Source organism: Pinus tabuliformis, chromosome 9 (assembly GCF_031772625.1).
Source record: "Pinus tabuliformis cultivar Carrire ecotype Pingquan chromosome 9, CPIR1, whole genome shotgun sequence".
Lineage (NCBI taxonomy): Eukaryota > Viridiplantae > Streptophyta > Pinopsida > Pinales > Pinaceae > Pinus > Pinus tabuliformis.
In genome coordinates, this window is record NC_142307.1 from 1,256,635,469 (window position 1) to 1,256,646,763 (window position 11,295).

Genomic DNA, 11,295 nt, shown 5'->3' on the forward strand with positions numbered 1-11,295 from the left:
GAGGATGTGTGGAAATGTTTTGTTACTTGTATGATGTTTAGAAGTGTTTTTGATCCTAACCTGAGGATGATGATGTTTTGATGCTTATTGCTGATATATGCATGATCAGATCTAACAGATGGCACTAGTTGAGGGGGAGCATATGCCTTTAGTAATTCATTGTTGGCATTATGGTTTATAATCCTTGGTGATGATTCTTATATGGCTAAATGATATATCTTGCTATGATGTGGTTGTGAGTTGTCTATGATAAACTCTCATATGATTCTTGGGGTTACATAGTTGATGATCAGATCAGATTTATGGTTGATTCCTTGATGATGCATATATGGTGCTTACATGGTGATCTTCATAAGGACAAGGAGAAGTACAAAGCTTGAATACACATCTTCCTCATTTGATGATGAGTCACTCATATACTGCTGTTGTCATATGCATAAAAATCATACAGTTATGATGCAGGCACTCTTGTGGATAAGGATTGTTGCTGTTGACGATATCAAGAAGTTTTGTCAAATGAGCTTGAGCTCAAGATACATAATGCTGATACATGGATGACTACTCAAAGTTGCTTTATTGGAGACATGGTGATGAGTTCTTATCTATATGATGATAGGTTGATCCTTACATATGTTAATTGATGCAGATGTTCCCAAGTAATGATACTTGGATCATGTAGAGCTTGATGAAATGGCTATGGTGGTTTCACACATGATATAATGTGAATGACTCTGAATTCTGTTCAAAGGGATGAATTGATGCAGACATACCTTGTTATAGGTTGATGACCTATTCTCTACAGGACATTTACAGGTTGCTGATATGGAAATTTGTGTACGCGTGTTGTTTAAAGGATATCCGCGTGCATACGCCGTTTTACAAGGGGATAGTCGCGTATATGGTGTACGCGTGTTGCGTAAGGGATATCCGCGTATATACGCTTGTTTATGTGTATACAGACGCGTATATGGAGTTTTGAAGAAAATCAGCAGGGACAGATGTTGGTTGCAGAAAGTCTGATATGGGTCTGACAGAGATCATCTGGCACAGGTTCAGGGGGAGCAGATAATCTTCCAATGATGCATTGTTGGCATTATCTTAAAGCTTTTGGTTCTAGTTCACATTTGTTGTTGGTTTCAAGTGGAACAAAGGCGAAATTGGTTGCTGATCTGAATGGTGATTATCAGATGCTGATAGTAACTTTCATAAATCTTGGTCTTTCGTCTCTATGTCATATATCTCTTTTGTGGTATCTCTTTCATGGTGTCAAGGTCATGTAACGGCCTATTTTGGTTTCCCCACTATGCCTGGGATGATTGATGCAATGTGTTTGGTTGTCAGATGTAAATTTTTGATGTATCCCCACTTGGTTGGGTGGATGAGTCATTTTCTTGTTTATCCTCACTTAGTTGAGAGATGGATGTATGTATGAGTCCTAAGTGATAGGAAGGTCTTTTATGATGTATAGAGTCATGTTCTTCTTGAAGAACATCTTTTGTAGACCTTGCTTACAGTCAGGGAGAGCATGATCAGCACACTTCAGCAAGAACAGAGATTCAGCATGTACTCAGAGGGAGCATGGACAGATTGGTACACCTTGGCATATACAAAGGGGGAGACTATTCAGAGATTTCAGCAGGTACTCAGGGGGAGTATGGACAGTGGAATGATTCAGCAAAGGAAGAGAATATCTTGGTCCACCCTTTGCCCTTGATGTCAAAGGGGGAGAGTGATTTGGTGTTGTTGCCATCAAGTCCAAAGGGGGAGATTGTTGGCATTATGATGCATGTGTTGTACTTGATGGCAACCCTCTCATAGAAGAATATCTCACTTATGTATAACTGGGTGAATCTTCAGAAGAGATATCAGATGTGACTGATGGAGGACAGCTCAAAGGAATCAGATGATAGTTCTAAGTGTGACAAGTTAGCTTTGCCATCAAGTCCAAAGGGGGAGATTGTTGGCATTATGAGATAAGTGTTGTCCTTGATGGCAAACCTCACTGATGACAAATCATAGTACAGAAGGTCAGCAGCAAGGAATTGATGATCAGACAGAAGGTCAGCAGCAAGGAATTGATGATCAGACTATAAGAAGAAGAGAAAGTTCATACACGCAGGTTCGTTAAGTCCAAGTCGCGTGTACACGCTAGTTGGATTCAGAAAAAGCGCGTGTATGTGGAAAAGTACCTTTGGTCCATGGCGGTTATTCCTTGGAAGTTGTGCCTATGGTTTTGGACCTTGGCGTCTCGGCGGACGTGTTGATCCCTAGTTTTGAAGTTGATGGTATTGTGTTACTATGGTTTTGGCTCTTGGTATTGAACAAGGCCTAAGGCTATATAAGGGGAAGGAAATCATTAGGCAAGTGTATCTGAATTGTCTTGAATATCTGATGAAGCATTAGATCCAGTATGCAGGGTTATGGGTTGATGATGCATTGCTTGATCTGAGCTAAGGAGAGATCTCATCGGTCGATGGAGAGCAAGATCTAAGGAGAGATCGGGATCAAATGGTTTGAAATGAACTATCTTTATGATACTTATTCTAGATCTACATACTGACGCATGTATTGTTCTATAAGTATTATGAGTATGATTGATGTCTGGTACAGCTGCAAGTTATGAGAAATTATTTTTAGATCTGTACGCGGGTTGTCTTTGGCGAAAGCGCGTATACACGCGGGTTTTATTCATCGAAGTAGCGTATACATTGTAAATCTTAATATTTGAAGTTGCAGATGGATCTGATGGTTATTACAGAGTTCTGTGTCTGCTCTGTGTTCTGGTGACTGTTGTTAACAGGGTTTCAGTGATTCAGAGTTTGATGATTGTTATGAGCTTCAATGATAGTTATGGGTCCAGTATGAAAATTGGATGAAAAGTGGCCTTGCAGATTATGTGTTGTGCTTCAGTGTATCCAGTCTGAAAATTGATGAAACGTGGTACCTGGAGGTGAGAAGATTGTAGGCAAGCACCTACGTACTAGTATCTAAGCTAGTACAAAAGCTAAAGGAGATCTTTGGAGCATTGTAGCAGGTAGTAGCCTGCGTACTAGTAAATGGATCGGCTAGTACAAGAGCAAAGGGGGTTGTAGCTCCCGTACTGGTATAAGACTGCACCAGTACAAATATTGTAAAAGGATTTTCTTATTAAGAAGAAGATTGAGATGACTTGCAGCAGGTGGTTTTCACCCACATTGGGTTTCCACCTTATATCTTTGTGTTCATGTGTGTGGCTTTTGTGTGATGATCTGTTCTGTTATACTGCACCTGTTTACTGTTAATATGCTTAATAATGATCCGATGCATTTACTGAAGATTAAGCTAACTGAATTATAAGATCTCTGGATATACGCGAGTTTCATTAGACACAGTAGCGTGTACACGCGGGTTCACTTAAATGAAGTAGCGTATATGTTTCTGAGTATGAAATTGAAAAGTTTGATTGATCTGATAATACTGATTCACCCCCCCCCCCTCTCAGTATTATTTCCAACACCAAGAATCATTGAAAATGAGTGTAGAAAATCTGTGATAGGTTAACCCGATAATGCAATATAAATTGAAGCAGAATACTATAACCTACTTCTACTATCAATTTGCGGAAGCTTAAAGATCGAGCTGAACAATATAACCAGAAGAAGAAGAATCAATGGCACAATACACATGAAAATACTTTGGGGAAATCCTCAGATAAAAACCCCACACTATTGTATTATCATACATGGTGGAAATACATAGGAATTATACAAAGCCTTAGCTCTCACAGCTAGCTAGCTCTCAGTACAATCCTCACATATGCTCACAGGCAATCTTGGCTTCTCTCCAGCCTTCCTCTCTGCCCTCCAAGCTCCTATTTCCTTGCGTTGTTCCTTGTGGATGATTAGCCTATTACCAAGTGGAAAAACTAGCCTTCAAAACTGCGCAATCCTCAAGGATGAATCCTTGACTGCATGCATGAGTTTTCTCCATGAGAAAACACATGCAACTGATAGTACACTATCCTTGAACATTAATCTCAACTGGATCTTTCTCAGAATAGACATGCATGAGTTTCTTATGAGGGAATCTTCAGTTAATTGGAGTATCACTAGTTGAGTGCATTAATGCATCAATTGACTGTTAACTCACTATTAGTTCCTCAAATAGTTTGGAACTAATTTAACTAGACTTAACTCAGTCCACTCAAATATAACTCAATCTTATCTCCTTAATTTAAGGGATAACTCTTGCATGACTTCAGAAAGACTTCTAAATTGAATTTCTCCAACTGATTAATTTAAAATAAATAAATTAATTATTTCCAAGTAGCTCTTAAGACTAAATTCGATTTTAATTCAAGGACAAATTAAATTGGAATATTCTTGTTGCCATATTTCAACAATCCCTCTCAACAAGAAAGGGATTATCTGCCTCCTCGATCCTGTCTCTATGGAACTCGAATTTACACTTTGAAAATGCCTTTGTCAAAATGTCAGCATCTTGCTCCTCTATCAAAATATACTGCAACAACATGATCCTCTCGACCTGTGAAAAGCCACGGGGAACAAATATTGCCTTATGCTTCTCCACACTACCATCAACAGCTTGCTTTACCTTGTAAAGCCAATGGGAACTCACAATTGACTTGTTCTCCGGTCTGGGAACCACGTCCCAAACATCAACTTCTCGACCATAGCATCAACCATACTTCTTGACCATAGCATCAACCCAAATCGGCTGCTACACTGCCTCCTCAAAGGAAGATGGCTCGGTCTCAACACATTCCACAGCAAGGGCCATGTATCTAGTGTACCTCTCAGGTGACCTCCTCTGTTTGTGCTGAGAAGATGATGCTCCCACATTCTCTCTCGCATCCTCCAACAATTTGTCAGCTTCTCTTGTGCGCTTCTGTACATCTCTGGAAGACTCTGCTTGCATGGATGTCTCCACTCCTGGAACCTCTGCATGTAGCTTCTCTGCATTAGTCTGAGGCTCCTCCTCCTTAGGAACCAACAGTTCCTCCATAGCCTGTAGTTGGAGCTCCCTCTCAAGGGAAACTCGCATGGCCTTCTGCTCATCAAACTTGAGATCTATGCGAACCACTGTCCTTCGACTATTAGGCAAGTACACCCGATAGTTGTGAGGTGTATCAGTGTACCCCACAAATATCCCCAACTCTACTATCGACTCAAGCTTCTTCTGTGCATTCTTTGTCACTTGGCAATATACCGATGAGCCAAATATCCTGAAGTGACCCACATCTGGTCTCTTACTGGAGAAAGCTTCCTCTGGTGTCTTCATCCCAAGAATGCAATGCGGGTTTCTATTCTGCAAATAGACCATTGTGTTGCATGCCTCAGCCCATAAGTGAAGTGGTAGGCCTTGGTCATGCAACATTGCCTGTGCTGCCCCTACAATAGTGATGTTCTTCCTCTCGGCCACCTCATTCTGCTGTGGGTTATGAGGTGCCATCAACTCTCATTTAATTCTTTCCGCTGCACAGAAGTCCTTAAACTATTGAGAGACATATTCTCCACCGTTGTCACTTCTCAAGGCCTTCATCTTCTTCCCTGACTCTTTCTCGACCAAAGCTTTGAACTCACAAAACTTTGTGAAAGTTTGGTCCTTCTTCTGAAATAAATCCAGCATTTGTGAGAATAGTCATCAATGAAAATCACATAATACCTTTGCTTCACTGTGGATGCTGTCGAGAATGGTCCACACAAATTAGTATGAGCTTGATCTAAGATAGCCTCTGCTCGACTGTCTTGATCATGAAAGGAATACTTGGTGTACTTTCCCAAGGTACAAACTTTGCATGTGTCAACTTGCTCAAGTTTACCTTTGGGAAGTCCTATAGATATCTTTTGCATTATCTTCAAAGCCCCATGATGCAAATGGCCCAACCACCTGTGCCACAACTCGCCAATGTTTTGGCTTTGCACCAATTATGCTTTCGTACTCAATGCTGCGCAATCATCTACCTCTAGTTTATAGAGATTCTTCACCCGAATCCCTATCCTCTTGGTCTGACCTGTGGCTATGTGTCTTAGGAATGCCTTTCCTTTATTGAGGACAACATTGTAGCCTTTGTCCTCCAACATCGCGACCAATACCAAGTTCTTCTTCAGTCCAGGCACATACATCACACCTATCAAGGTGAGAGGAGCTCCATGCTCCCTCTGAAAAGCAACTGTGCCCACTCTTGAAACACTATACCTTCCGTCGTCACCCATTTCTATGCACATCTTAAGGTCTTTCTCCTCCAAGGCACTAAATAAATTTTTATCACCGGTCATGTGGAATGAGGCTCCACTGTCAAGATACCAGACACAACCCATCATCGATGACACCATGCATGCGATGAGGGTAAAGTCCATTTCGAAATGAGAGGCTAATGCCTCACCTTTTGATCCTTCAGAGGATCCCTTATTGGACTTCTTCGATGGGAAATTAGTCACATAATTTCCCATCTTGTGACAATTAAAGCATCTTACTTTAGACATGTCACTCTTCTTCCCTCCATGAGAAGAATTCGATTTGAAATGGGAAGCCTTCCCCTTCCCTTTCCTTGCCTTACTTGCTAAGGCCAAATTTTCTTCATCATCATTCTTGGATGAAGAACCATCTCGTGTGCTCCTCCTGATCTCCTCCTGCATAAGATCCAACCACAGTCGTTCCCAATCCGACAATTTCTCCCTTCCATTCACAGAGTCCTGGTAGCTATTCCAACTCTTTGGAAGGCCAAGGAGAGCAAGGCTCACCATATCATCATCGGCAGTAGTTATTCCCACACTGCCAAGCTCATCTCTGCAGGTGGTGAGCTTGTTCAGATATGTGGAAATAGTATCGCCCTTCTCCATCTTGATTCTTCGAAGCTTATCCTTGAGCACTAATTTCCTCTGGTCGCTACTGTTCTGGTATAGGTCCTTCAATGTCTTCCACATTGAAAATGGAGTATCCTTCCCATGGAGACTCGAGACAATATGGTCTCAAACTCCCTCAAGGATGATCCGTCTCGCCTTCACCACACATTTCTTCCACTCAGCCAACTCTTGTGCATTAGTTGAAGCTGGCTTTGGGATTCCTTGATCAATGAATTCCTTCAAGCCATTGTCTTCTAATAAAGCCTCCATTCTATCTTTCCATGCTATGTAATTTAAGCTACCTTCCAAGGCATACTCGAGTCTCAAGCCATAGAACACCATTGGCCAACCTTGACGTATGATATGAATTCGATTTGCACGTGCAACCCCGAACTTCAAACTTCGAATTCTCTTCTCGGTATACTATTCATAGCTCCAATACCATGTAGAAAATCTGTGATAGGTTAACCCGATAATGCAATATAAATCATAGCGGAATACTATAACCTACTTCTACTATCAATTTGCGGAAGCTTAAAGATCGAGTTGAACAATATAACCAGAAGAAGAAGAATCAATGGCACAATACACATGAAAATACTTTGGGGAAATCCTCAGATAGAAACCCCACACTATTTTATTATCATACATGGTGGAAATACATAGGAATTATACAAAGCCTTAGCTCTCACAGCTAGCCAGCTCTCAGTACAATCCTCACAGATGCTCACAGGAAATCTTGGCTTCTCTCCAACCTTCCTCTCACCCTCCAAGCTCCTATTTCATTGCACTGTTCCTTGTGGATGATTAGCCTATTACCAAGTGGAAAAACCAACCTTCAAAACTATGCAATCCTCAAGGATGAATCCTTGTCAAATGCATGCATGATTTTTCTCCATGAGAAAACACATGCAACTGATAGTACACTATCCTCGAACATTAATCTCAACTGGATCTTTCTCAGAATAGACATGCATGAGTTTCTGATGAGGGAATCTTCAGTTAATTGGACTAGCACTAGTTGAGTGCATTAATGCAGCAACTGACTATTAACTCACTTTTGAATCATTGATCGGAGAATCCACAGTTTTAACATTTTTGTACATTAATTCCTCAAACAATTTGGAACTAATTTAACTGGACTTAACTCAGTAAACTGAGTTAACTAATTACAACTCAAATATAACTCAATCTTATTTCCTTAATTTAAGGGATAACTCTTGCACGACTTCAGAAAGACTTCTAACTTGAATTTCTCCAACTGATTAATTTAAAATAAAAAAATAAATTATTTCCAAGTAGCTGTTAAGACTAAATTCGATTTTAATTCACAATTTAATTCAAGGACAAATTAAATTGGAATATTCTTGTTGCCATATTTCAACAATGAGTCATTTTGGGGCTCTATATGGAAGGAAATGTAACACACCCATAAGTTGGAATGATCTAGTGAATAAGGTGCTTCTTGGACTTGATATGATGAAGGAAATGGAATAGGAAGTAGTTACTATCAGGCAGAAATTAAAAGTGGCTCAAGATAGACAAAATTGCTATGCAGATCAACAACTAATGTTTCCATAAGGAATTCCAAGTGGGGGAGCATGTTTACCTCCACATTAGACTAAGGAATATTTCACTAAGAGTTGGGTCTTGTACCAAGTTGACACCTATGTTTTGTGGACCGTTTTAGATCTTAGAAAGGGTGGGGCTAGTGGCTTACAAATGAGCCTTTCCAACCCACAATGGAAGCACTTTATTTGCTTAATAAGTATGTGCATGATGCTAATAATGTTGTTGATCGGTCTGTGATATAGGTGGAATCCGAGGGAGAATTCCAACTAGAACCATAATGCATTTTAGATGGGAGGTAGATTGTGCTCTAGAATTGAGTAATTGAGTAGGTCAAGGTGCAATGGAAGCACTTTGAGCTAGATGAAGCCACTTGGGAAATGATTGATAAAATGAGGGTAACTTACCCATTTTTGTTTATTTTGTAAGTAAATGTAAAAATAGTTGTGTGTATATAAAGCTCGTTGTTGAAATCTGTGCTATGTGTAAACACCGAGGGCAGTGTTCATCTAAAGGGGTTGCGTCTGTAACAACCATTTTTCTACCCCTCTTGTAAATGTCACTATGAATTATAATTCATGTAAATAATGTGTAAATACAAATAATGAATAGGATGGAGGAGTGGACACAGATTCAAAGGTTTGAGGAGGAGGAGGAGTTGCTTGGGAAGTGATTAAACCCATGCTACTTCATTTATTATGCTACCAGTTCCATGACTGAGTTTAATGGCCTACCTAGCAAGAAGGGAGGTTGAGTATAGGTTCCATAAGAGAGGGTCAAACCCCATACTATCCATATCCTCATAGGGTGTGTTGGTGTGTCCAACATACAAGAGGAGGTAACTATATTAGTGATAAAAAAGAATTCAATGGGTAGGAAGGGGAGATAACATGTGGGATAGGGGAGGATTCAGAGTGGTATGTGCATACAAACATACATATAGCGTGCTAGAGAATACATAGAGGTGCATATGAAAAATGTGAGAGAGCTTGCAAAAGAGAAAATGGATGTAGCATATGCAAAGGAGTAGGACCATGCCAAGGAGCATGGCACAAAGTAAAGACAAGAGAAGAGTAGGTGGAGATAATGTGTGCTTTGGATTCCTAAATAGTAAGTGGAGACACTATGGGCTATGGATTCCTGTAGTATTTAGACGGTGGAGACACTGTGTGCTTTGGGCTCCTATTTAGTAGGCAACGATGTTGTGGGCTCTAGATTACTATAGTGTTTAGTTAGTAGAGACACTCTGTGCTTTGGACTTCTGTTTAGCAGGTGGAGACACTGCGTGCTCTAGGTTCCTGTGTTATTTGGTAGACCTGTATTGGTGTGAAATTCCCTTGAGCACTTAACTCCTTAGACTTTGAATTCGACTTGGGAGTGGCCAACTGTAAGAAAGATTGTAGTGTAGTAGGCCTATGGTTGGGTGGAGAGTTGAAGTCCCTCCCTTAGTTGCCAATCATTCAAATTATATATATAGGTGTGTATGATTACATATGTGTTGCACTATAAATGATGAATATTGTTTGATATGTGTTATAACAGTGAATGTGTCAACATTGGAGAAATGTGATATTCATGTTTGTCTATAATGAGATGCCTTATATGTATGTTCTCATGGTCTTGCGGGGCTTCAATGCCTTTGTGTTTGTTGAGATATTCATGAAGCGCAGAGCTATTGTCATGGTTATTAATGGTTGCTTGATGTGTTCAACTAAATTGCAGCGTGTGAATTCCATTGTTTGGTATGCTATGGATATCATAGATCTTTCACTATTTAAGATTATTATTTGTCTTTGCAATGTATGATATAGCATTGGATCTGATAGTGTTGTTTGGGATCCATTTTGTGGTATAATATGATGTTACCGTATTTGAATTTACAAAGTGATGTTACCTATGGTTTAACTTGTTTCATTGCCTAATAGTAGGCATATTGATAGATCCATTGTTTTTATTATGGCTATGTATAGTATTTGGCATGCTGAACATTTAGGTAAAGGTTTATCTCTGTAAAGTGGGTGTTCTAAGCAATGCCTTACTTCAAGGCGAATGTTGGAAAAGTCCCTTGAATTTCTTATAATTTCTAAGTTTGAGTATTTCCACACATATAACTTGTTTAAGGGGCCAAATAAGTTATTGGAAGGAAGTTATATCTAGGTTAGATTCACTTTAGGCCTAGGGGATGTATCTGAGAATCCATTTATACTTTTGCATCTTCGTGAATGGACTAGATTTGAAGTAATCCAGATATCTCATGGAGGACATGAGAAGGAGGTAATATTCAATGAGGGAGAACCATATGTTATATTGTTTGGTAAGTGAATTTGGGCTTTGGGTGATCCGAGAAATTGTGCATAATGAAAATTAATTGTGGGCTAGATATGAGGCAAGCCAAATTTACATCTCCATGAAGGTATCGAGGGTGGGACTTAGCCTAGTAGAATTATTTGCATGAGCTGGATTGGAGTGGAGCCAGACTTCGCATGACGTAGAGTTATATTTGGAGTGGGCCCTCTTGGTGATTACTTGTGTGGGATCAGATTCATTTGGAGTAGGGTGACATTTGGAGGTTCAAGGGTCTAGGAGGTATGCCAACACACAAGTTACATGCACATTTGTATATCCCATAAAACCTGATACATAGGAAATCATTGTAAAATGCGAAGGGGTGATACCCTATGGGACCCACATATTTAGATATGGTGGCAGTGCCACAAATGACATCCATGGCTACATGGATGCCATATAGGTGTTCTGGGTGATGTGGAACTTATCGAGGTGACGTGGCAGAGCCACGTGGGTTTCACATGGAAATATCTTGCTGATGTGGTAAGACTTAATTGGTCAAATTTTAAAAGGGCATAATTTTCAATCCAAGAAT